This window comes from Furipterus horrens, unplaced genomic scaffold, assembly GCF_987537825.1.
Source record: "Furipterus horrens unplaced genomic scaffold, mFurHor1.1.pri manual_scaffold_9, whole genome shotgun sequence".
NCBI classification, from domain to species: domain Eukaryota; kingdom Metazoa; phylum Chordata; class Mammalia; order Chiroptera; family Furipteridae; genus Furipterus; species Furipterus horrens.
In genome coordinates this window covers 79,412,519-79,436,083 of record NW_028327179.1, presented here as the reverse complement: position 1 = coordinate 79,436,083, position 23,565 = coordinate 79,412,519, and the positions used below count along the sequence as shown (strand labels likewise).

The 23,565-nt window shown below is 37.4% G+C and overlaps 2 long non-coding RNA genes across 2 annotated transcripts in view; one reads left to right on the top strand and one right to left on the bottom strand.

Moving 5' to 3' along the window:
* Window positions 1-23,565, bottom strand: part of LOC150002000 (uncharacterized) — a 127,648-nt gene that overhangs the window by 79,223 nt on the left and 24,860 nt on the right. The gene's annotated exons all lie outside the window — the stretch shown is intronic.
* The window catches only part of LOC150002001 (uncharacterized), a 4,964-nt gene continuing 367 nt past the window's right edge, over window positions 18,969-23,565 (top strand). The window contains exons 1-2 of the long non-coding RNA XR_016513082.1: window positions 18,969-19,084; window positions 19,518-19,593. This is a non-coding gene — a long non-coding RNA (uncharacterized LOC150002001). The remainder of the gene's footprint in view (window positions 19,085-19,517; window positions 19,594-23,565) is intronic.

Below are 23,565 nucleotides of genomic sequence, written 5' to 3'. Positions count from 1 at the left end.
TTTACATTTGTTATATAGTATTCCAATGAGGTTGTTTGTTAAAACATAGGAGGTAGCAAGCAAATCAGTTTTTCTGTTTCCTTAGTTGAATTTCAGCAAGGTTATAAATATAGCCCAAGATCAAGTAACTATACACCTGGTGAAGTTAATTGAGCCACAGCCACCAACTACAAAATCAAATTATGCTTTAAATCCATTGACTCAAAGATATGTTTTGAGATTATAGTGTGTATGCTGCTATCAAGGGAGCCATGCTCATCACATAAAATCAGTGAAAAATTAAAGAAGGGTAAAAGTGTCAGAAAGGCTGTACAAATTAGGGAGCTCCTTTGGAAACAGCTGTACTTTCAGCCAAAAGCAGAGAGTTACTCTTCTGATGTTGAAAAGTGAAAAAATAGTAAATACTGGAGGTGATGAATTCTGCAATCAGACACTGACTACTAAAATTGGTTTGTCATAGGACCAAAATTTCACAATTAAAATAGTTATAATAAGAGAATTTTTAAAAGTCAAGGTCCAAATGAGAAATTTCCTGCACATATGAAAAATCAAAGCCAGGCGGTAAAATATTTTCAATAGAAGAAAGGTCTTGTTTGTGTCAACCAATTCCCGAACCCACTTCTTAGTGGAAAGAGTAAGATAATTTTATACCTAATAATTTCTAGGTAAAAGGAAAATTTGGAAATCTACTTATTAATTACAAGAGGAAGACTGTCTTTGATTCTGTTTATAGGCAGTCAGGACTGACTTGAGTCAGGTAAGACCACCATTTGGCTATGAGTGCAGTGAAAGTACTCATGTTCTTTTCACCAACGGTGCAATAAGAAAATAAATGTTCAATAAAGTACAGAATGAAATGGCTGAATATATTGGTACATAATATTGTTGGTAAAAATGAAGCAAATTGGAGAGGAAAGGTAAATGAATCTATTTCCAGTGGTTGGTTTTTTGTTGTTGTTTTTGTTGTTATTATTACTTTTTTGTAGTTCAATATACATAACAAACTTACTATTTTGAGCATTTTTAAATGTACAGTTCAGTGACATTGAGTACACTCAGTAACCACCCATCACCATTATCCATCTCCAGAACCTTTTCATCATCCCAAATTAAAACTCTGTACCCATTAAACAATACTTCCCCAGTCCCCAAACTCCTAAGTCCCTAGAAATTACTATTCTGTTTTTACTTTCTATGAATTTGGCGATTCTAGGTACCTCATGAAAGTGGAAACATACAATATTTTTTCTTTTGTGTCTGGCTTATTTCACTAAGCATAATGTCTTCAACATTAATCCATGTTGTAGCATGTATCAGAATTTTGTTTCTTTTTAATGTTGAATAATATTTCATTGTATTTATATACCACATTTTGCTTATCTATACATCTGTCAATGGACGTTTGGATTTTTTTTCACCTGTTAGCTATCGTGAGGAATACTGCCATGAACATGGGTGTACAGATGCCTGTTTGAGTCCTGCTTTCAGTTCTTTTGGTGTATACCCAGAAGTGGGATTGCAGGATCATCTGGTAATTCTGTTTAATTTTCTTAAGAACTGCTATACTGTTTTCCACAGGAACTGTACCATTTTACATTCCCACCAGCAGTGAGCAAAGGTTTTCTTTTCTCAGTGTCCTCGCCAGCACTTGTCTTTTCTTTTTTCTTTTTCTTTTTCTTTTAATGGCCGTCGTGACAGATGTGAGGTGACATCTCATTTTGGTTTTGATTTGCACTTCTTTGATGATTAGTGACATTGAACATTTTTTATATACCAGTTGATAAGAATTTTCTTGTGCCAGGCACAGAAAATAATGATTAATATATCACTGCTGCTTTCCTTCCTGTTTCCCTTCCTTCTTATCTTCCTTCTGGATTTCTATTACTGTTCTATCTGTTAGTTAAATATTGTTCTCCAGGATTCTATTCCTGGCCCATAGCTTCAGCTACTTCCCTGTATACTGGTAGGTCTTCCAAGTCATGGGCCCATATGTCCATTAACCAGTTGAACATATGTAACTAAAATACCCCATCAGTCTTTCCTTAATATCTTTCCTAACCTAGTCTCAACCCCATAGCCATTTCCTTGGTTCAGATTCATATTACCACTTACCAGTATCATTAAAGTTTATGACTCAGTGCAAAACAGAAATATGAATCATATTGCCTTGCAATTATTTATTCACATGTGTAATTTTTTTCCACTATAATGTGGTCACATTGAAAATAGAACACATACACACTTTAAATATCTCTTCTCCTTTATCTTCTCCTAACGCCTTACATAGTGTCTGCCTCATGGTAGAAAACCGGTAGATGTTTATAGAATTAATCATAAACAATAAAGGGAGATATATTGAGTTCCGCGAAGGTAGAGACGGTTTCTTATTAATCATTACTTTCTGTGTCTGGCACCAGAACATGGTTAATAAACATTTACTAAATTTAGTTAACTGACTTTTTCCATCAAAGCCTTAAAATGATTATTCTGGAACACATGTAAGACAGCTTAGACATGGAGTGAGCAAGATTAGGCTCTGGTTACATAGTCCATGTAAAAAGTAACAGGACCCTGAGTAACAAGATGAACAAGAGTGATATTACAGAATATGAACCAAAATGGCAACAGATTAGAAATGGTAGAAGAGAAGTAGAAGTCAAGGATAACAGATGTCTTAGACTCCTCAGAGTTGCTAGTCTTATTTTTAAAAAGGGAACTAAAGCAGGCAAATAAGTTACACCTTTCCCTATATACTGAAAATCAAAAAGGTAAATAATGTAAAGTGAAAATACATGTTTTATATTCTGATAATCCTCCCTAGATATCCCCTCCCCTCATTTTTCCTTTCATAATACCTCATCCAGCCAGCTTTCCTTTCATTCTGGCAATTGAGCCCAGGCATTGGGGTTTTCCCAAGAGCTTTTCACGATCGCCTGGAGCAGAGTGCCCCAGTGTGCTCCCACTTTATCTTGCCTTTCTCCTTGCAGGTTGAATGTGTCATTACAGCTCTGCAGCGCTCATTAGAGCCTGAGCTCCTTGAGGGCACAGACCATGTCTCTTAGCTCTGTTCCCAGCCCCAGAGACAGACTATCACACACGTTTTAAAATAAAAACGCTAGAGCTTAGTTAAAATCTAAATGCGTAATATACGAAAATAGCCTTCTTTGTTATCTGTGAATAATGGGAGCCTAAAAGGGTATGAAATTCTGCTTAGATTTTATCAAATTTTCCTTCCTATGTCAGAAGTCAAAGAAATATAAGCTTTCTATTGTAAGGGGTCCTGTAATGGACCTGAAAAACAAGAATTCATCTTCACAGTGCTGGCCTGAAAAGTTCTCTCATCAAGAGAACTGAGTACAAGTTGCCCTGTGGCATGATGATCTTGACTGCCGAGGTGAAAGACAGTTTGAGTTTCTCTGGAGGGGAGAAAAGAAACAGTTACCTGAATGCACCCCAAGCTCTTTGTGTTGCCTGTGAGAGCTGAGAAAATTACCCTTTGAGATTTGGACTTCAGAATGCTGTGTAAAGGGTCATAGAATGAGAGGAGAACATGCAATTGGAAAACAAATTTCTGACTTAATGTATACGATAGTTTCTCAATGGACTTTTTAAAAGTTCCCTTAAAAAAGGAAAAGGAGAAAGTATTTGTCGTTTTCTTGGTTTTGAGTACAAAAGAGTCTCTTCCATTTACCAGTTGTTTTGTAGTACCCCAAGGATGCAGGTTTGAATTCTTACATTCTTTACTGAAAGATTAAAGCAAGCCACCTATTCCTCTTTAATTACCTTTTTGTGTATGTGATATTTTACATAAGTTATTTATTTTGTGTTCCTACAAGAGCAATTTGGTCTCATCTGTAATTTTCTACGAATAGAGCATAATCCAGAAACAAAAGATTTGTCTACCTGAGTCTAAAGGGCAGGACTGGGTGGAGAACGATAGAAGATGAAGTTGCTTAGGATGGGTAGCCTATTGTGATCAGCAAAGGGCTCTTCACACATTGTGTGGCATACTTGGATTCATGTTTGAGATAAAATGAATCATTGGATCATTTTTTAAAGCTATTCTAAGTAAGCAGTTTGGAAGATAAGAATAAAACCAGTCCTTGAAGTCATCCAGGATGATTGTAAGACTAGAGAGAAAGATCATACCCAGTGTAGAAGGTTTCATAAATACAAGGGACTGAACAATTTTGATAGATGACATGAGGGACAGGTGTAGGGACACGGGTGTAGGAGGTTAGTCTTAGCAAAGTCTTGGTGAGCCAATTACATTCTGACCTCATCTCTCAACCCTGTGGTAAGTGGGATATGAAAGAATAAGCAATCTCCACTTAAGAGGAACACAGGGCAGATGGTATCTTTGTGGAAGAGCCAAGTTTCAGTTACCGATGTACAGGGCGCATTACACGAAGAGGTCATTAACATGGAACAGGGTTTAAAAAATTGCATGTCAGTTAATATTTTTCAAAGCCTTTTGCTTGTATCTCTTACTGTACAGTTTTGCCTTTTTATTATACCTCCCTCTGAGGTTTACTCATTGAAGAAATGTCTATACGCACGCATTATACATCAGGCACGGTGCTGGATGTTGGTGTGTAGAGCGATGAGTGTGTACGTTCCCGCAATAGGGAAAGGATGTGTAGTAATCATGTTAAGTATGTGTTAGAATTGTGTGGAGTATTTGGGAATAGGTAGATGTCTTGGGTTTTGGGGGGAAGTTTTAGAGCCTTTGCAAATAGAAGTAAACCTGTTCATTGCATTAAAAAAAGAAAATTGGTCCAAATGGCAATCTGTTCTGTAGATGTCAAGAATTTCCTGTCATAGTCTCAAATTATAATAGGATATATAAGCATGACAAGATCCCTACAATGGCAAGGAGTCTCAGCCTCCAGACCATTCTAATTCAGGACCTTTTTTGCTCAGTAGTTGTTTTTTTCACTTAGTTGGCATATTCTTAGTGAGTGTGTCAGCATCGTACTGCATGCTATGAATATAACAGAAAACAAGAGAAATGGAGGTCTTTGGTCTCATGGAGTTTATAATTTATAAAAATAGTCGTTAGAGAGAACTGTGCCAGGCACTACGCTAGGTACTTACATATATTGCCTCTGCCCTCTGACAACCCAGCTAAGTACAGGATAATACCCAATTTTCTAAATGAATAAATCAGGGTCAGGGAGTTTGGAATTAGCCAGCCCAGCATTCCCAGTACAATGCAGGTATGAAGCACATGCGACACACCGTGTCACCTTGATGCCTTCAAACACATGCCAAAGGCTACTGTGTCAGGCAGAGATTCTTGTTAGCTGTTGATGTGGGAGGAGAAAAGAAATGAAGCGCAATTTTCAGGGAGAACATATTAATTGTTTGTTTGTTTTTTAAATACTCTCCACCCGAAGTTTAAATTCTTATATATGATATAAAAAATACGAAATTTTACCAGAAGTGTTTATGAAACAATTTGATCTTTTGCAAATTGATGTGCATTGCCAAGTTCACCATAAGTGAAATTCATGAATGTATATACATGGGTCTATATTTAAACTGGCCATTCTATCCCACTGATGTATTCAGCCATTCCTGTGTTCACACCATACGATAGTAATTATTACAGCTTTACAGTTAGGTGTCTGTTAGGACTACGACTACCTTCACCGCTCTCTTATTTCAAATACATTTCTTATTACTTTTATAAATATTCTCTTCCATATGACCTTTAAAATACATTTGTGTGGTTTGTAGTGCCCAATTTTATACAATGCAATGATTTTTTAGAAATACATGTAACATACTATAGATGACTGTATTTTTCATTACAAAAGACAGAAGGGGGCATAAATTATATTATGGTAAATTTCACACATTTTTATCTCAACTAGACAATAGTGATTCTAAATATAGTTGATAAATTAAGGATATATCTTGTAATACCTACAACCACCACTACGAAAATTTTAGCTACAAAAGCAAATAGAGAATAAGAGAATCCAGGACAAAAGTAGAGCAGGCACTGCAGGGGACAGGAAGGGTAATTTGGACCCAAGAGGTACTGGAGTTCTTTTCAGGGGAAGGTAAATGTGCTGGAATAAAGACAGTGGTAATGGCTATACAACATAATAAATATACTAAGAAACAGCGACATGTACACTTTAAAATGGTGATTTTTAAGCTGAGTAAAGTACATCTTAATTAAAACTATGATACATCAAGAAAAAAAAAACCCTGCAAGTTTTATAAGAAAACAAAACAGTGGAGCTAGGACATTAAAATTAGTGGGTTAAAGGAAAAGGGAGAAAATAAGAGAGGAAAAAAATAGCATGATGGTAGACTTAAATCCAACCATACCAATTATGCCACACTTAAGTGGACTACATACACATTCCAATTAAAAACAGAAAATGTCTAAATTTGGGGGGGAAAAACAAGCCTTAGTAATATGCTGTTTCAAAGAAAAAATGCTATAAATAAGCAGGTTGGAAGCAAAAGAATGCAAAAGAGATGTAAGTTGAAAACATAGAGCATAAGGAAAAATGAAAGGCAACTTATAAGACTGTTGCACGCAAGTCCTCAGTTGTACTGAGGACTAATAAAAAATATGATGTAGAAGTAAAAAAAAAAAAAAGGATGTCGCTGGATGATGCTTCATTATCAAAGACCTTAAGATTTCAAGACCAGCACTTTCATGGCACATGGAGCCATGACAGAACATATTAATTGTATCACAAAATTAACACTAAAACTCCAGTAGAAAAATGAGTAAGGAAAAGAGCACTTCACAGTAAATAAAATTCAAAGAGATGAAAATTGAAATAAGATACCATGGTCACCTTCCAAATAACACGTTTTTGATGGTAATACTTAACATGTGGGTGAGGTGATCTCTCAAGTATTGCTGTTAGAAGCATGTATTTTAAACATCCATTCTGGAAAACAGTATTTTTCAAGAACCTTAAAATGTTTATACCATTTAACCATGGAATTGCATGTCTAGGTATCCTAAAGAAAGCTAGAAATTTAGATCACATTATTTTCAAAAATGTTTGTCACATTGTTTATATTAGGGAAAATTTGAAAATAAATTACGACCAATGTAGATGATGATGCAATATTATGATTAAAAAGTGTTATTTGTAGATCACTTGATAATGTAGAAAATATTTTCAAGAAATATTAAATTTGAAATACCAGTGGAAAATGTGTATGTAATATCACAATTGTGTTAAAGACATGTGTGCACATATAAATACATTAATTCAGAATACATTAATAAACTGGAAAGAATAAAAATATTGAGTGACTATTTCTAGGTAGTTATATAGAAGATCTGTATTTGTAATTTCATATATTTTTAAATTCTCTAAAATGAGCTATTACATGTATGATTTTTTTATAAAGAAAACTTTTTTTTTTTTTTTTAACCTTCCTTGTTTGACACCTACATGTGGAATAGAAATTGAGGTACAATAGAAATTGTCAAGAGGTGATTCCAACCCAGTTTTTAGGACTGTTCTTAAGTGAAAACACAGCTTTCCCCTAATTAAACAATAATAAAAGAAGCATATTAGTTGTTTGAGTCGTTTCATATTTTAAGGTTAATGTGAGACATCAAATTTATATAATTTTTTTTTTTTTTCTGGTGCCCCACCCCCTCCTTTTTTCCTGTCCTTTCCGCTCCTGCTGTGGGGTGGGGGAGGGGGCACTGAGGGGCAGGGGAGGGCCCTTAGGGCCCAGCCCTGCGTGCTGCTCAGGTCAGGGGCAGTGGCACCAAGCACTGGGGAGTTGCTTCTGACTGCAGTCAGTTTGTGTGCATCTCTAAACCTGACCTGGGGGCTACAAGCCGTCGGGCCAGCTCTGGCTGGCCTCTGCTCCCCAAAGAGCAAGAGCCTTCGCCAGCCCAAGCCTCAGGTTCCCCATCTGTGAGATGAGAAGGCGGTTTGGGGTGGTCTGGGATGGTCGAAGTCAGTGACAAGGGCTGTCATCGCTCCCAGCGCTGACACTGTGAGTTCCCTTAGTAATTTAAGTTATCTGGGGTCCCGTCGCCCCTCAGAGGCTGGCAGCCCTCCCCAGCTACAGCTCACAGCCTGGCCTCTCTGTCCCTGAGGTCTCCTGAGACCCCTTTCTTGACTGCCATCCCTCTGGGCCCTGACTGCCAGTGGGATGAGAATGGGGGCGGGGGGGAGCCGCCTTTTCCGCTCCTGGCCGGGACGTATCCTCTAGGCTCTTTTCGGTGGAGCACATCGTGAGCCCCATCCACCTGAGGCGGTGGGCAGCCGGCAGGGGCGCCTCCAGGCCTCCCCCGCCCGCACACCTCTGCTTGGGCTCGGCTGCTTGCTGAGCGGCGGAAACACCGCCAAGCTTTGTGTAGGTACTGTCACATTATCGCCCGCGCGCTCCAAGGCAAACAAAAGGGCTCTCAGAGCCGACTTGGCTGCAGGCCTCCGGCAGCCGGGGAAAGTCCTTTGTAGGCACCAACGGCCAAAACACAGCCTTGGACTTGACTGTTCCTTATTAAGGAGACGGTAACTGGAACATCTTTAAAATCATGATGTGGGCTTTGTGGGCTGCTTCTAAGACTTCCTTCCTCCTGGATTAGGGGCGTTGATGTCACTGTAGAGCCCACGCTGCATTCACTCCGGTGGGCTGGGGAGGTTTATGGGAGGGGAGCTAAGGCTCTCTGGAGACCCGCCGTTGCAGGGGACAGGCTAGAAGAGCCCCGTGCAGAATGCCGTGTGCTCAGACCCCTGCTGGGGACTCCAGGACCCTCCAGGGTCCCCTCACGCCCCTTGCCCTGCAGCTCCGGCCCCCTTGATGCCCCTCCAACCTGCCCCAGGGCCTTTGCACTTGTTGCATCTGCCTGGAATTATCTTCCCTGCAATATAAACATGGCTCATTCTCTGTTTCCTTAGAGTGTCGCCTCTTTAGAGGGGCCTTTCCTGAGCACCCTGCCAAGAACAGGAAGCCCATCCCACCCCGGCGCTCCCTGCACCCCCTTTCTCCCCTTCATTTTATTCAGGGGACCCTCACCCTCCACTTATTATACATGGTTGTTTCACTTGTACGTTTTTGCTCACTGGTCAAATGCTTCAAGAGAGTGGGGTTGCTGTGTGTTTAGCTCATTGCTGCCTTCCCAGCTCTAGAGTCTACACAGGGGACACTTTGTCCAAGGGCTGGATCAGGCTGGGCATTTAGAGTGTCTGGCTTAGGCCACGATCTGCAGAGGTTCAGAGATTCATTAAGCCACCGTCCCAGGGCCTCCTGGGCGTGCCTGGTCCTGGGGGGATGGGAAGACATGCTGGTGGCGACATGTCTTCGCAGGGTTAGCTCAGCTGCCAGGGACCCCAGTTTCTCCGATGGCCCTCGGCGCACAGCACGTGGTGGCCGCTGACTCCCAGCTCACGGTGTATGCTGGTCCCCAGGACGGAGCTCCCATGTGGAGCCCCTTGAGAGTGTTTGTTTAGTGACTGAAATAATTTCTTTTTCAGTCCCCACAAACCCCCACAGGTTGGGATCTGTTATCCTTGTCTTGGAGATGACGAAATCGAAGCGGTGGGGCCTGGATGCCCACCCAGCTTATCTGTCTCCAAAGCTATCAGCTGTCACTTTGGTGCAGTAACGTCTATCAGGACGGTCCTGGTGTCAGGGCGGGACGCAGCCAGACCAGGCATTTATGGCACAGTGTAGTGGCTATGGGGCTGGCTAGGCAGGTCCAGAATCCAGGAGGCAGGCCGTGGGGAAAGGCTGGAACCCTCAGGCACGGGTGAGGCTGTGGCCCATAGGCTGAATCTCCCCTTCACCTGGAAGCCCAAGTCCAGCCCCTAAGGCCTTTCAACTGCCCGCACCTGGCCCACCCAGCCCGTCTGCAGTCCCCCTTACTTAAGGCCAACTGATTGCGAACACCAGTCTCATCGACAAACACCCCCACAGCAGCACCTAAGTGAGCGTTTGATTGGATAACGGGGCTCTAGCCTCACCAGCTGACACCTCAAACGAACCTAATGGATGGCAAGGCCCCGCAGTGCAGCCTGTCTCTGGCCCGGATCTCCCACATGCGCTTCCCCCTCTTGCTGTTCCTCCAGCCAGGCAGGCACCCTCATGCCCCAGGGCCTTTGCACTTACCATGCTCGTATCCCCTTCTTCCTGGTGGAAATGGGGCTCTTCCACAGGGTCGCAAGGAAAGCCTTCTGGGAGGCCCACGTGTGGGAGCGTAAGAGGCAGTGGTAAGATTTACTGAAGGAGCTGGGGCAAATGCAAAGGACTCCCGGGTCAGCTCTATCCCGCTGTGAAAGAACTCCAGCCTTGTCTTCCTCAGGCCCAGGACAAAGGCCGAGATCCAGAAATTCTGGGCCACTGGTTCAGTCCCTATTCAAGCCTAGTCCGGGCCAGTCTCTGTCCCCATCTGGCTAGCTGAGCTTCTGTTCCTGGCTGCGCTTGGCTGGCATCCTGTTGCTGTCCCCAGGGCCACGCTCGGAGCCCGTGCAGTCTGCCGTGGGCCTCGGGCGGCTGCTAGGGCCACACGACCACTACAGAGAGGGAGCACGCGTGTGTTACCGAGCAAAGGAGCAAATTTATATAATTTTTAAGTTCTAGGTGTATTTCAGTCATTTGGTTTCAAGACACTGATATAATGATAGTACTTATTTCTTTCCAGGTTTTACAACTGCCTACAACATGCTTTGGAAAGACAAACTATTACTAAGTCACATCACAAAGAGAACGTCAACGAGGAAAATAATTCATATTCTCATAAGAAAAAAAGAAACCAAGAAAAAGCACATGACACATGTATTACTAAAGAAAATGATAAAGAACTTGAAAATGATGATGATCCAGGAATCAGTGCTACTGTCTTCCCTGAAGATTACTAAGATTTGGTTCTAAAGTGTCTTTGGTAGAATAGTTTCTACTAATTATTATAAAGCTGCTCTTTATAAGAGTATTTTTGTTGAGTGTATCAGACATTCAGAAAAGCAAGATTTAATTTATCTCTATATTTTAGAGACACCCATCTTATAAACAAATACCTTTTTAAAATAGCTGTATATAATGTTTGTTCAGTACGATTCTTAAATCATAGAAATTTGTTACAAAAATAACGTTATGATTTTTTAAAGTTTTAATTTCTGTTGCAAAGCAGGAGAACTGTACTACCCCTTCAAGAGAACCTGAACATTAGGAATATTTGAATAAAAGTCATAGCAACATTTTACTTATTTTTAACTTTGAAAACTTCAGCCTTTAAAGGCATGTCAGAGTTTGCCTGTTGCCCTGGAGTCCAATGACAATTATTTTTTTCTCTTTTAACCTTGTGAATAAAACAACTGATGCCCTTTTTGTTCACTATAAAATATTTGAACTGTCTTTTCTCTTTATTTTCATAAACCAGAGGTTGTCGCTGGCACAGTCTCCATAACAGTGAGCATAGTTTCTCACTAAGTCTGTTCAGAAATGATAAGACACCAGGATCTTAATGGAACAAATGTGGTGTGGAAAATTGCAAGGAATCAGAAGGCTTGGGTTTGAGTTTTGACTGCTACACAGGTGTTGGAGGTCCTTGGGCAAGTCACTTATTTTCTGAGGGCTTCCATTCTATATAATAATTGCATATTGACTGTAGGAGTTGTGACAGGACCAAGTTAAATAAAAATGTGGAAGCAGTAGAAAACGGCATTTTGCGTGCATGTTACTGTTTTTCCCATTTATTTTCATTTTTTAAGTTGTATTTTATTGATTATACTATTATAGGTGTCCCCATTTTTCCCTCTTTGCCTTCCTCCACCCAGCAACCCCCTTCCCTCAGGCAATCCCCACATCTTTGTTCTTGTCCATCGATATGTTTGTAAATTCTTTGACAACTCCATTTCCTATACTGTATATTCCATGGCTTTTCTGTAACTACCAATTTGTACTTCACCCCCTCACCTCTTCATTTATTCCCCCCAAAGCCCCCTCCCATCTGGCAACCATCAAATCATTCTCTGTACTCATGATTTTGTCTGTCCTCCATCTAAACCAGAAATTCTTGAACCTGTTTTCATTTTAAAAGGAGATGCTTTCATACTGTATTTTCAGAATATATCAAATTATAAAAATATTTAAAGGGAAATTACTAGTCAAGAACTAAAATTATAAGAAAGAATACCAGGATGTCAAGAAACATAAGGTAGTAAACATTGAGTTGTGATTTGTTCATTTCCTAATATTTGTATAATGTTCTTAATTATATAAATTAGATTTGCATCTCAGTGTTGCTTTCTGACGTATTTTGTACTCTCATTTTAAAAATAGATTGACTTCATAGACACCTGTTGTCTCCCTGAGTAAAATCATGAGGGAGAGTGTTCAGATAGCTCTAAAGTTATTGTGAAATTCCTTTACTCTCTTTTCTGTGATAGTTCTGAACTCTTTTTTGCCTTTAAAACAAGATACTAATATTTACTTTCCCAATTTGTTTTAGTATTACTACAACATTTAGAAATACTTCTCTGTTTCCTTGTTCCAGAAAGACCGTTCTCTGAGTCTTTGACCTCCTCCCCATATTGCAGCTTTGGTGCTGTTGACCACTCTAGAATCCATTAATCTGCCCTTTGGTGGGCATCCTGAAAGCTTGCTTCAAAGTCATTTTCCTGTTTACGGCGAGTCTGTGATTTTTTTTTTTCTCTCCAACCCTTTAACAGCTTTCAACATCAATTGCACTTTAGAATCATCTGTTCATTATGAGCAAATACAGGAAGAACCTGAGAATCTTCCAGGGCAGTTGGCATGTGGTTTGTTGTTGTTGTTTTTGAGCTCCCAAGTATATACTCTGGTTTCTCTTCAAATTGCATAAATATTTCACCTTTTAAAAGCTCCCAAGAGGTTTAATTGTAAACTAAAGGCTAGTAACCCTGTGAGTGTTCCCAAGTTTCTGTTCTAGCCATCTCATCCATTCCAGTAGCCTTAACTTTTGAAAGTGACTCCCACCTCTCCTTCCCTGACCTAACTCTTATGCTCCAGCTAACTGGTGGGCCTCGTTAGTAGAGCTATTACTCTCTAAAAGTTTCCTTTTGTTAGACCGTTCCTTCCCTGGTTCTTTGACTTTTGAGAGCACAGTTTTGTTGATTTTTTTTTTTTTTTTTTTTTTTTTTGTCTTTGTCTGAGCCCATTGGCAATTCTGGATTGCCAGTGTATACAGTGCCCAGTCTGGGATATGCAAGGTCAAAGGAGATCCCAGGGAAGTCCCCACTGTTTTGCTCTTTAGGTTCTGAGAGCCCTACCTGGTCCTCCTCCCTCTCTTCAGCTCTCAGTCATCTTATGTTCTTTACATAATGTTGAGCTTTTAGTTGCACTTAGTGGGAAGGAACAGGAGAAAGTATATATACTCCATCTTCTCAGAATTGAAGTCTGTATTTCTTAATTATTGATAATGTCACATGTTGAGGTATGGTTGAGGACACTTTGGAACCCATCCAAGTTGCTCCCGTCTCGCAGCTTGCATGCCCAGTGGTAAAGCGTTGTAGTCCATGGTGGAGGTCAACAGGTGTTTCCTAAACAGGCTGTGCACCAGAATTACCCAGGGTAGGACAGAACATGGGAGCTGCATTCTAAAACACTGACTCCTGCGTCCTCCCCTATATCTCTCAAGCTGGAATCTTCAGTCTTCAGCTCTAAGAATCTACTTTTTTAAACTCATCCAAGTGATTCTGATTAAATTTGATCTCCCGTTTAGAATCCATTGGTGATAGAGTTAATCCTGAAGACATTGAAGAGGAATTAAAGATTTTTTAATGCAAAAGGAACATGATTAGATGTTGCAATGTACCTATGTCAGAAACTGTATAGTCACCCGTGAAGTCACTGTCTCTATCCTTAGGTCTAAGGCTGTTGTCAAGAGGAATGGCAACAGGTACAGCTGTGTAAGTTGGAGTGCACTCAACTCCAGGAGGGGCCATTCCCCATTAATGACAGTAGGAATGACACTCTGTGAACTTGTGCAGTGCACATTCTCATACACTGGAATACACAGCAGTCCTGCCAGAAGGGAATTTGGCCAGGAAAGAAATCTTAGAGTCTTAGAATGTCTGGAACATTTCTTCTAATTTAATGAATAGAATGTGGAAAAATTTGCAACGCAGGTACATGGAAAGTAGAGAAATGATTTAAAAATAAGCCTTACATCTATAGGAACTATGGGAAAAGTGGTAGGGTGGGGCTGGGGAAGAGTGTCCTATGGGGGAATGACTTTGCATTTTGCTGTTTAGAAATATCCTGAAAGGGTTCATAATTCATTGATTTTCCTTCACTCACTTAAATTGATTCCTGAGGAACGAACCTATGAGTTCCCAAGTTCTATAGCCTGAGTATACCCATGAGAATCTGGAAGAGAGGAACTGCCTCCTAATCCCTTTAGGGTAACAGAACCACCCCGGACCTCTTAGTAGAGAAGGGATACCAGGTGCTGACCATCACACCAAGAAGATATTGAACTCCACTCATTCCTTAGCATCCCTAAGTATATTTTATTTACATATTCAATCCCCATGCCTGATCAAAAATATTAATAACTGAAAGTGGGAAATTTAGGAATAGTTTAATATATAAGATTACTTATTGAGAAATACCTTGTGGTTTATTTTCATTGTTGTTGGTCTACCCAAAATAAATAAATTTTTTTCTTCCCCTGGAGGCAGGCATTTTTGTTCCTAAGGCCTGGCTTCTCCATTTCTCTGTATCACCTGTGAGTTAACAATAGTTGACTCTTGAACAATGCAAGAGTTTTCGGGCCGCCAACCCTCTGCACAGTTGAAAATTAGGACATAATTTTTGACTCCCTCAAAACATAAACACTAATAGCCTATGGTTGCCTGGAAACCTCACCAGTAACATAAACAGTAGAGCAACACATATTTTCTATACTGTATTCTTATAATAAAGCAAGCTAGAGAAAAGAAAATGTTATTAAGAAAATTATTAAGAGAAAATACATTTACAATATTTATTGAAAAAAAACCCACATATAAGTGGATCCATGTTTTTCAAGGGTCAGTCAGCTGTACTTGTGTGTTCTAGAGGAGGAAAGAAAAATTTGTCAGATTGTTGAGAAACGGGGAGGAAAACTAAGACATGCTTTTGTTTTTGAAATTCAGAGCCAAGGTCATAAACTGGTGGCCAAGGAATGGGCAAGCAGCTGTTTTGTTTGGCCCACACAGAGGGTATTTTTCGTAATTGAGCCAATATTTTAAAATACGATGATTTCATTTTTTAAAAAGTACATCTGTAGCATTCCTTTAAAAATTGCAAGATCTGGCTACCCTAGGCCTGCATTCCCACATGACAACACTTAGAGGAGCCAAGTACTGACTGCCCCTGGGGCGGTGGCTTGTTTTCCTGACTTAACTGCTACAATCATTCCCCCTTCAATACCTGGTCCTGCGGGCACCAGCATTAGCAGCCCCTGGTTAGAACTTTGGCGAGAGCTAAACTATGATATGACTATATTATACAAGTAACAGATTTGAGCAAGATTGTCTACATAATTTTCAAAGGCCAGTGCAAAATGAAAATGTGGAACCCCTTGTTAAAAATCACTTAAGAATTACAAAATGGAAACAATTGAGCATTAAGTCAAGTGGAGGGAGAGGGGGCACTTCAAAGTATGAGGCCCTGTGCAGCTACACAGGTTATACACCCATGAAGCGGCTCCGGGTTGGAGGCTTGTTTCTTCGAGAAGAGGGTATGGGTGCCAGGGTTTTAACCCACTTCCCCCCCCCCCCCCCATTGAGAAAGGGGCAGAGCGCCGCAGGTTCTGTGATGTGCCTGGTCTTGGTGCTTGATTGTATGCACCATCCCTGAGGTAGCTGAACCATGGGTAGCTATTTAAGAGCCTGCAAGGACTGAGTGCTCATCAATGATGTTTTGGAAGCTACGGCAAAGGTCTCAGTGGCTAAACTCAGAACAAAGGAGATGGAGTCTTCTTCAGAACCACTGGGGCTCAAACAGAGCAATGGTAGTAATGACCACCATGTTTTGAAAAGGACTTTTTCCGTTTTGACAGGAGTTAAATTTCCTGGGTTAAGTATTGAAGAACCGTGAAAAAAAGACTGCAGTCGTCTTTTACGGGTGAGACTTTAAGTTAGTTGAAGGTGAGGGAATAAATCTAACAATACCCTATAATGCTTATTGTAAGAAATATGTTTTGGTTAGGAAATTTGGCATTTAAAAATGGGCTTTGACCCTCAAGCCTCTCCTTCCTCTGCTTTAATGTACAGCTCTAAACATGTAAGCTTGTCTTAATGAAAAAGAATTTTAATGCTTATAAATGCTTATGTTCTTAAACTCAACAATTTAGTGTCTTGGATTTTTATGCACACAGTTCCTGCTAAGCATTTATTTCTCAGCCCTTTCTCTTTTTGTTTTAAAATGGTTCAGTTTCAACTTTAACCCATTGTACATGTTACCATTCATTTATTTAATTTAATATATTATTTTAGAGCAGTTTTAGGTTTATAGAAAAATTGAGAAGTACAGAGTTCCCATATACTCCCCTTAAAGGTTTTCTATATATAATGTGTCAACTGAAAATACTGACAGTTTTACTTCTTTTTTTCCTTCCCAATTTGAATGCATTTTTTTTTTCTTGCCTAATTGCTCTGGCTAGGACTTCCAATACCATGTTGAATAAAAGTGGTGTGAGTGGACATCTTTTTCTTGTTCCTGATCTTAGAGGAAAAGATTTTAGCTTTTCACTGTCTACCATTATGTCAGCTATGGGCTTGTCATAAATGACCTTTATTATGTTAGATATATTTTCTTTATACCCACTTTGTTGAGAGTTTGTATCTCATATGAATGTTGAATTTTGTCTAATGCTGTTTCTGTATTTGTTGAGATGATCATATGATTTTTATTTATCATTCATTTAGTTTATGTCATGCATCCTATTGATAGGTTTGCAGATGCAAACCAAATTGGTTTGTATCCCTGAAATAAATCCCACTTGATCATGGTGTGTGATCCTTTTTAAACTATTACAATTCATAAATGTATAGTATGTATGAGAGTTCAAGATCATTATCTAATTTATTGTTTTACAAACAAATTACAAACTCCTAATCAAATTCTATTACTATTCATTTCTTAGAAAAATATTTATAATATGGTCAATAAAATTGGTGGTGAAAAAAAGTTCAGGGGGCACCATGTGCACAATACCATGCTTTATAACTGACAAAATATCCAAATTTCCAGACCCAGCATTCAAGATTCCAAGATATACTTTGTGACTAAAGGTGATAAATTCTTGTGTGTTTTTTTTTTTTTTTTTACAGCAAGCTTTTTATTTTGAAATTATTTCAAATCTATGGACAAGTAATATGTTTATAAACATTTTTTTTCCTGAAAATGTTAAAGGTACTATGCTTTTTGCTCTTAAATATGTCAGTGTATCTTTTTTTTAGACCAAGGCTGGTCTAAACACAATTATAAAAATCAGGAAATTCAACATTTATACAACACAATTACATAGTCTACAAATCTTATTCAAATTTCATCAATTTTCCCAAAGATATTGTTTTTAGTAAATCATTTTTCTGGTCCAGGATCCAATTTAGGAACATGAATTGCATTTATTTTTTATTATTCTTTAGTCTCATTTAATAGTTAATAATGTTATAAGCTTTATCTTTTGTAACATTGACATTATGAAAAATACATGAACTTTTTTAATAGCAATCAACTTATATTTTTCTTGAATGTATTCATAATTAGATTCAAGTTATGCATTTTTGTCAAGAACACTACATAAGTGTTGTATTCTTGTCAATCACTTTGAGAGGCACATGATTTCAGTTTATCCCATCATTGGTGACACTAGCTTTGATCATTTGGTCCATGTGGTATCTGACAAGTTTCTCCACTCTAAAGGTAATATTATTTCTTTTTGTATTAATAAGAAATTTGTAGGATGCTATACTTTGAGACTATGTTAATAACATGTTCCTTATCAAATTTTATACACTGATTTTAGCATCTATTGACAATTCTTGTCTGAATCAGCTATTACTATGATGACTTTGATTGCAAAATACTAATTGGCTATTTTCATTATTTCTTCTGCATTTTTAAATTGATATTCTATTTTTAGAGAAAGTTTCCCCCTCACCATTTATGTGTGTGATCAGTATGGGCTCACGGGTTCTCATTTTATTCAGTGGGTTATAATCCATTGCTATCATTCTTTATTTTAATGCTTATATTTTCCCAGACTTGTACAGTAGGAGTCACTTCATGTTGGCTCCTGTCTTCTCTTCATACCCGCTTCAGATTTTGAGCATTTCCAAATTATTTCACACAAGATGTTCCAGGTTTGTCCCAGCGTAGAATCCATCAAAGTGCTTTGGTTCCTTTTATTCAGAAACTACGTTCTGAACACTAGGTGTGTTCATGGCAGCAAGATTTTTTTATTAACAATTATGAGTGATTCATCAGTGTATGATAATCAGTACGTGATAATTATTAAAAGGTTAGATTTTGCAGTTTACATCATCCAATGTGTTGACAGAAATAACACCTAAGATTAAGTCTACTAAGTTCATTTCTCTGTGATGTAGCAGCAGGAATGTTCATATTGTTACTCAGAAATGCTGCCTCATTACATTCATTTAATGAATTCCTTTGTCCCTCAGCTTTTCATGACTTAATACTATTCTTACCTATTTTCCGGGATACGGTAAGACTTAAATAAACTGTTCTCAACCCCTTGGAGAAAAGCACTATGCAGAAATCAAGAAATTCTGACTAATTTTATTTTACTTAACAATTGCCAATAACTTATTTAAACCATCTGTTAATCTTAGAGCTAATCTGTACTGATACTTTAAAATGAGGTAAAAGCAAAATAGCAAGTCACATGAACTAGCCAATATTTCCCACAGCAACAGGCATGTAGTCAAATTGAACTTCAGTTCATTAGTTCTATAAAATAGGGAGCAAAGAAAGAAACAATGCCCAAACTCATTGTCTAGAGTTTTCACCAGCAGCCACCAGGTGGCAGAGAACTACGCACAGCAGACCCAGCACAGCAGTTTGAGCCTCATTGAAGTCTGAGGTGGTAAGTGTGAGCTTTGGATGAATTTATTTTCTTTACATAACCAATTCCAGAGTATTTTGGTATTTTTATTTTTAACTACTATTCAGAAGTAAAAATTCTACCACTTATTCTTCTATGAAATGGAGTCATGTTATATCAAATTATATTTTAGTCACTTGGCATTTTAATAACAAAAGCTATATATCGAGAAGTTTTCACCTTTGTTGTTCCAGTATGCCATGAAGATCACAGTATATCTAAGGTGTGAAATAAAATAAATATTAAGAACAAGCTTAACTTCAAATTTTTAGTAAGCTTGAGTCAAAAATCTGTGTATAATTAGAATGATCAGAACTAAATATTTTCACAAATAAGATGTATGTATAAGGAATTCATAATAAAAATCATTTTTTTTACAAGTTCAAAACAGATCTATATATTGACTTCTGTATAGGCCCCTAAGGAAATTGCTGTCTCCCTCTGTATAGCTGTGTGAAATCTACAGGTGTGCCAGAAAAAGAATGGGATAGGTAGGTAATTGTAGTTAAATTGATCAGGATTATAGAGTTCCATGTCAATTTTTTTTCTTTAAAGTTGCTAATGTTACTGTTCCTCATGCAGTCCTATTTGTTCTTTATGTTAAATATAATGTTCAATATTTAGACAAGTCATTACAAAATTTAAACATCTACATTCAGTCACCGAGTCTATATATAATCCATTGCTATTGGTTCAAAACAGTCATTCTAATATTGACGTCCACTGACTCAGAGGACAATGTATTCTTGATTTGGTACAACCGTTGACAGATTATTTTTGATCCCTTGATTTTGAGGGACTTCTGTGACACTGAATTTTCTTTATGATTGTGTATACAAAATGTAAATAGCACACTTTCTGTTTTGAGAGCCATGCTGAGGAATTCAAAATACAGCATGCCTGGGGCCTTAAGACTACAATTGTGGTTTGGTGGCAGAAAAGTTGAAATGCATTAAGAAAATATGGAAAAGAAGCCTGGTAGGAAATAGTGTCCCTTGAAACAAAGATAAAGATCATCAAATGCCGAGAAACTTCAGCAATTTGTTTTGCTGCTACTGCTATCCTGTGTTAGATGCAGTTCCAGTGACTTCCGGCTTATCCTGAGACTCTCTAGTTTACACTTTGCACTTGAAAATACAAAGAAACATTTTTCTTATATACTACATTTGTGTTTTCAGTTACAAACTCCTGGAGGTACTTGGCATGCTTTCCTCTGTGAACTTACGTGTTCCTGCTTTCTTACTTGGGTGTCCTTTTTGGACCCTAATCTCAACTGTTTCCCCAGACTTCTCTATAATATATTCTAAGCAAATCGGTCTTCTAAATGGTAAAGTATCATTTGTGAGGACATTCTTTCACTCAAGGAATAAAGAATAGTTTCTTAAAAGGGTTACATTTTGTCAGCCGTATCTGTAGTCATTTCTTTTTTCCGCCTTTCCATATTTTTAAAACTAAAAAGCTATGTATGATATCTTAACTCTTGGCTGGTCAAGCAGTGGGCTGCTGCCCTGTTGATGCTGAGCAGTCTAATATAGAAATGGGCCTATAGCTTTCATCAGTTCCAGTATCATGCCTTGTTTCTATGGAAAATACATGATCCAATTTAATTACATAATCTGACATTCTCTCAGACAGGCTTCCAACAGGGCCAAACAATTCTGAAGCGGGTTTTCCTTTTTTCTTTTTTTTTTTAAGAAGGCTAATCAGAAGGGATTTGTGATATTGAAATCACTGAAGTAATTATGAATGATTTTGTGCAATTCAAAATGAAAAATTTCTCCCTAAAGCCCCAAATCTTTGAGCCTATTTTGTTTTAAAATAATGGAAGTTTGTTGCTTTACTTACCTATCATAGTAGTGTTGTATATGGCTATTTCAAATGCCAAAAGTGAATATATGTTCCTGTAAAGAAAGATGAATAGACTACAAGTGACAATAAGACCTGACACATAAATATACCTTTAGGAGCAGAAATTTTCACATAATGAAAGACAGGGGAATTTATTTCATGAAAATAATATTAATAATGAGTTTCAACCCTGAGATTTTTCATTGTTTCTTTACAATCAGAGAAGAAAAACTTTTCCAGAAAACTTTCCATAGTCTGTTGGCATGAACATTATTTTTTGCTATTAAAGTAGAAACTAGTAATTACATTTTTTAAATGATACTCTGATAATTACATATTTTAAATATGAATCCTGATGTTTAATTAGGTCATATGACTGTAATATCAGCTCACATTAACAGCAGATTACCAGAAATAAAAGAAGAAAAGGCTGTTATAATTGGGATACTTAAATAGAATAAACCATCATGCAGTACAATATTCTTTAAATATTTAATGTTTACTAACGTTATTGAGTAATGAAGTTTATTATCATGGCGTATTCTTCTTACATAATTACTCTGCTTGCAATAAGCACATAGGAAGAAGCATGGTGTTTTTTTTTTCCAGGAAAGCTTTCAAATTAAGTTCAGAATAGAATTCAAACCATATATTTAAAGTGGTTTTGTATATGTTTAACATGCATATATGTTAAAATTTTTTCTGAAATTACTTACACTGTAATTTTTATTTTTAACTTATATCCTAAATCTGTATTTTATTAGCTCTTACTTTCACTCTGTTTTCTAATTTTCACTAATAAATAATGCAGTGCAAAATAAACCTATTTTTAACATAAGTATTTATCATTTACAATTAGTAGTTTCTAAAAAGCTTAACCATATGCCTAGATTTTGTATCTCAATGTTTGATTTTGTATTTATTACAATGAATTTGGGGTTTTAGTTCCTTCTTGTTCTAATCCCTCCTTGCTTTTACAAACCACACTGACTGGTATTTACTGGTGTTATTTATTTGCTACAAACATGCAAAAATGTCATAATAGAGTTTGGTTATTCATTTTTTAATCTTAATGCAACCTTCTTTCAGAAGTATTTTTCTTAGTAAAAGATCCCTTTAAAATGTGTTGCACTTCTTTGATACCTTAATATTATGCCTTAATATTATATTTTCTCCCTCATATTTGCTCTTTAAGATACAAAAATTAACTGTTAAATAGCTACCAAATTCATTTGTGTAGGTTTAGTAATTCAAAAGCTTTTAAATACTTATAACTTTTAAAGTCTCTTTACAATGTGTCTAATGATTTACACAGCCAAAACAATTGAGTACTTTTCCATTCAGTTCCTAAAAGCTAGGATTTCCTATATATATGTAACTTTATTACTCAAGAAGCCTGTCTTGAAATTTTTCCACATACATTGTCCTTGACGATGCTACCAGAATTTTTATTTAAAAAATCCCACTTTTCTCCCCTTGTAGCTACATCTGCTGTAGCTCATAGCTATAAATATATATTTTGTAATGAGAGAAAATTCCTTTCTGAATGACAAAAGTCTAATATTGCTTGAGTGGATCTGAGGATTAGATATTTTATTTAATGGGCAAGAGAGAAGAGATTGCCTTTATCATACACTTTGCATCTTTTTGTATTCAATAAAGTAGCTAATTATATTACAAACAGTGACAAAAAGTGTGTGCTAATATTACTATACTTATAAGTGATATTTGGTGTTTATGATTCACTCTAAGAAATGTATTTCTTAACACTAGGGGTCATTTTATTTTGTGGCAATATAATAAGAATTTTAGTTTTAATAAAAGAGAAGGTCAGGAATATATTTCCTAGAAAAGTGCTATCCTGGACTCAGATCCCTAATTTTTCCCCTAGTTGGACTGTGAATAGATTCTATTACTTGGTCTAATTTGTAAAATGTCAAACAAAAGTGTGCTCTGAGTTTCTTATCTAAAGTTCATTTTTGTTAATTCTACTAATAATATGTTCAGGCTACTTTTGAGGGCATGGTGCTTCATATCCTGTTTTTGTCAGTTTGGGGGTTTTCTTGGTCTTTTTCTTCAAGACTATGTCCCTATCCTTCTGAGCCTCAGTGAAAGTCTTCTGTATTTTTCACTAATTTTCAAAATTTTGTGAAATATAGCAAATGCGTCCATTAGAATGGAGCTTTTTTCTTCCCATAACAAAATGAATACTTTCCATTATGCTAACTCAGATTTTCCTACTCATAAAAGTTTTTATAATTTCAAGCTCCTTCCTAAAATACTTTGTGTTCCTTTTCTGGGACTTAATAATATCAACTCCTTATTTTATGTAAAAATTAACTTTAAGGCCATGGTGCTGGATATGAAAGATAATATAAAGAAAATACATGTTTTTTTTTATAGTAGAGTTACATATTTTAGAATGCACTACAGATTATGTAATATGAATTATGATTTTGTTTATATTGAATGGAATGTGTAATTGCAAGCTATAAATCATTTCTGGGTATCTGAAAAATTTAGCTTTCTTGCTCTAGTTACACACATAAATAAAGATAGTTATATTTGTTTTTCTAAATCCAGTTTTAAAAATCTGCTTAAAATCTGTTGTGCTT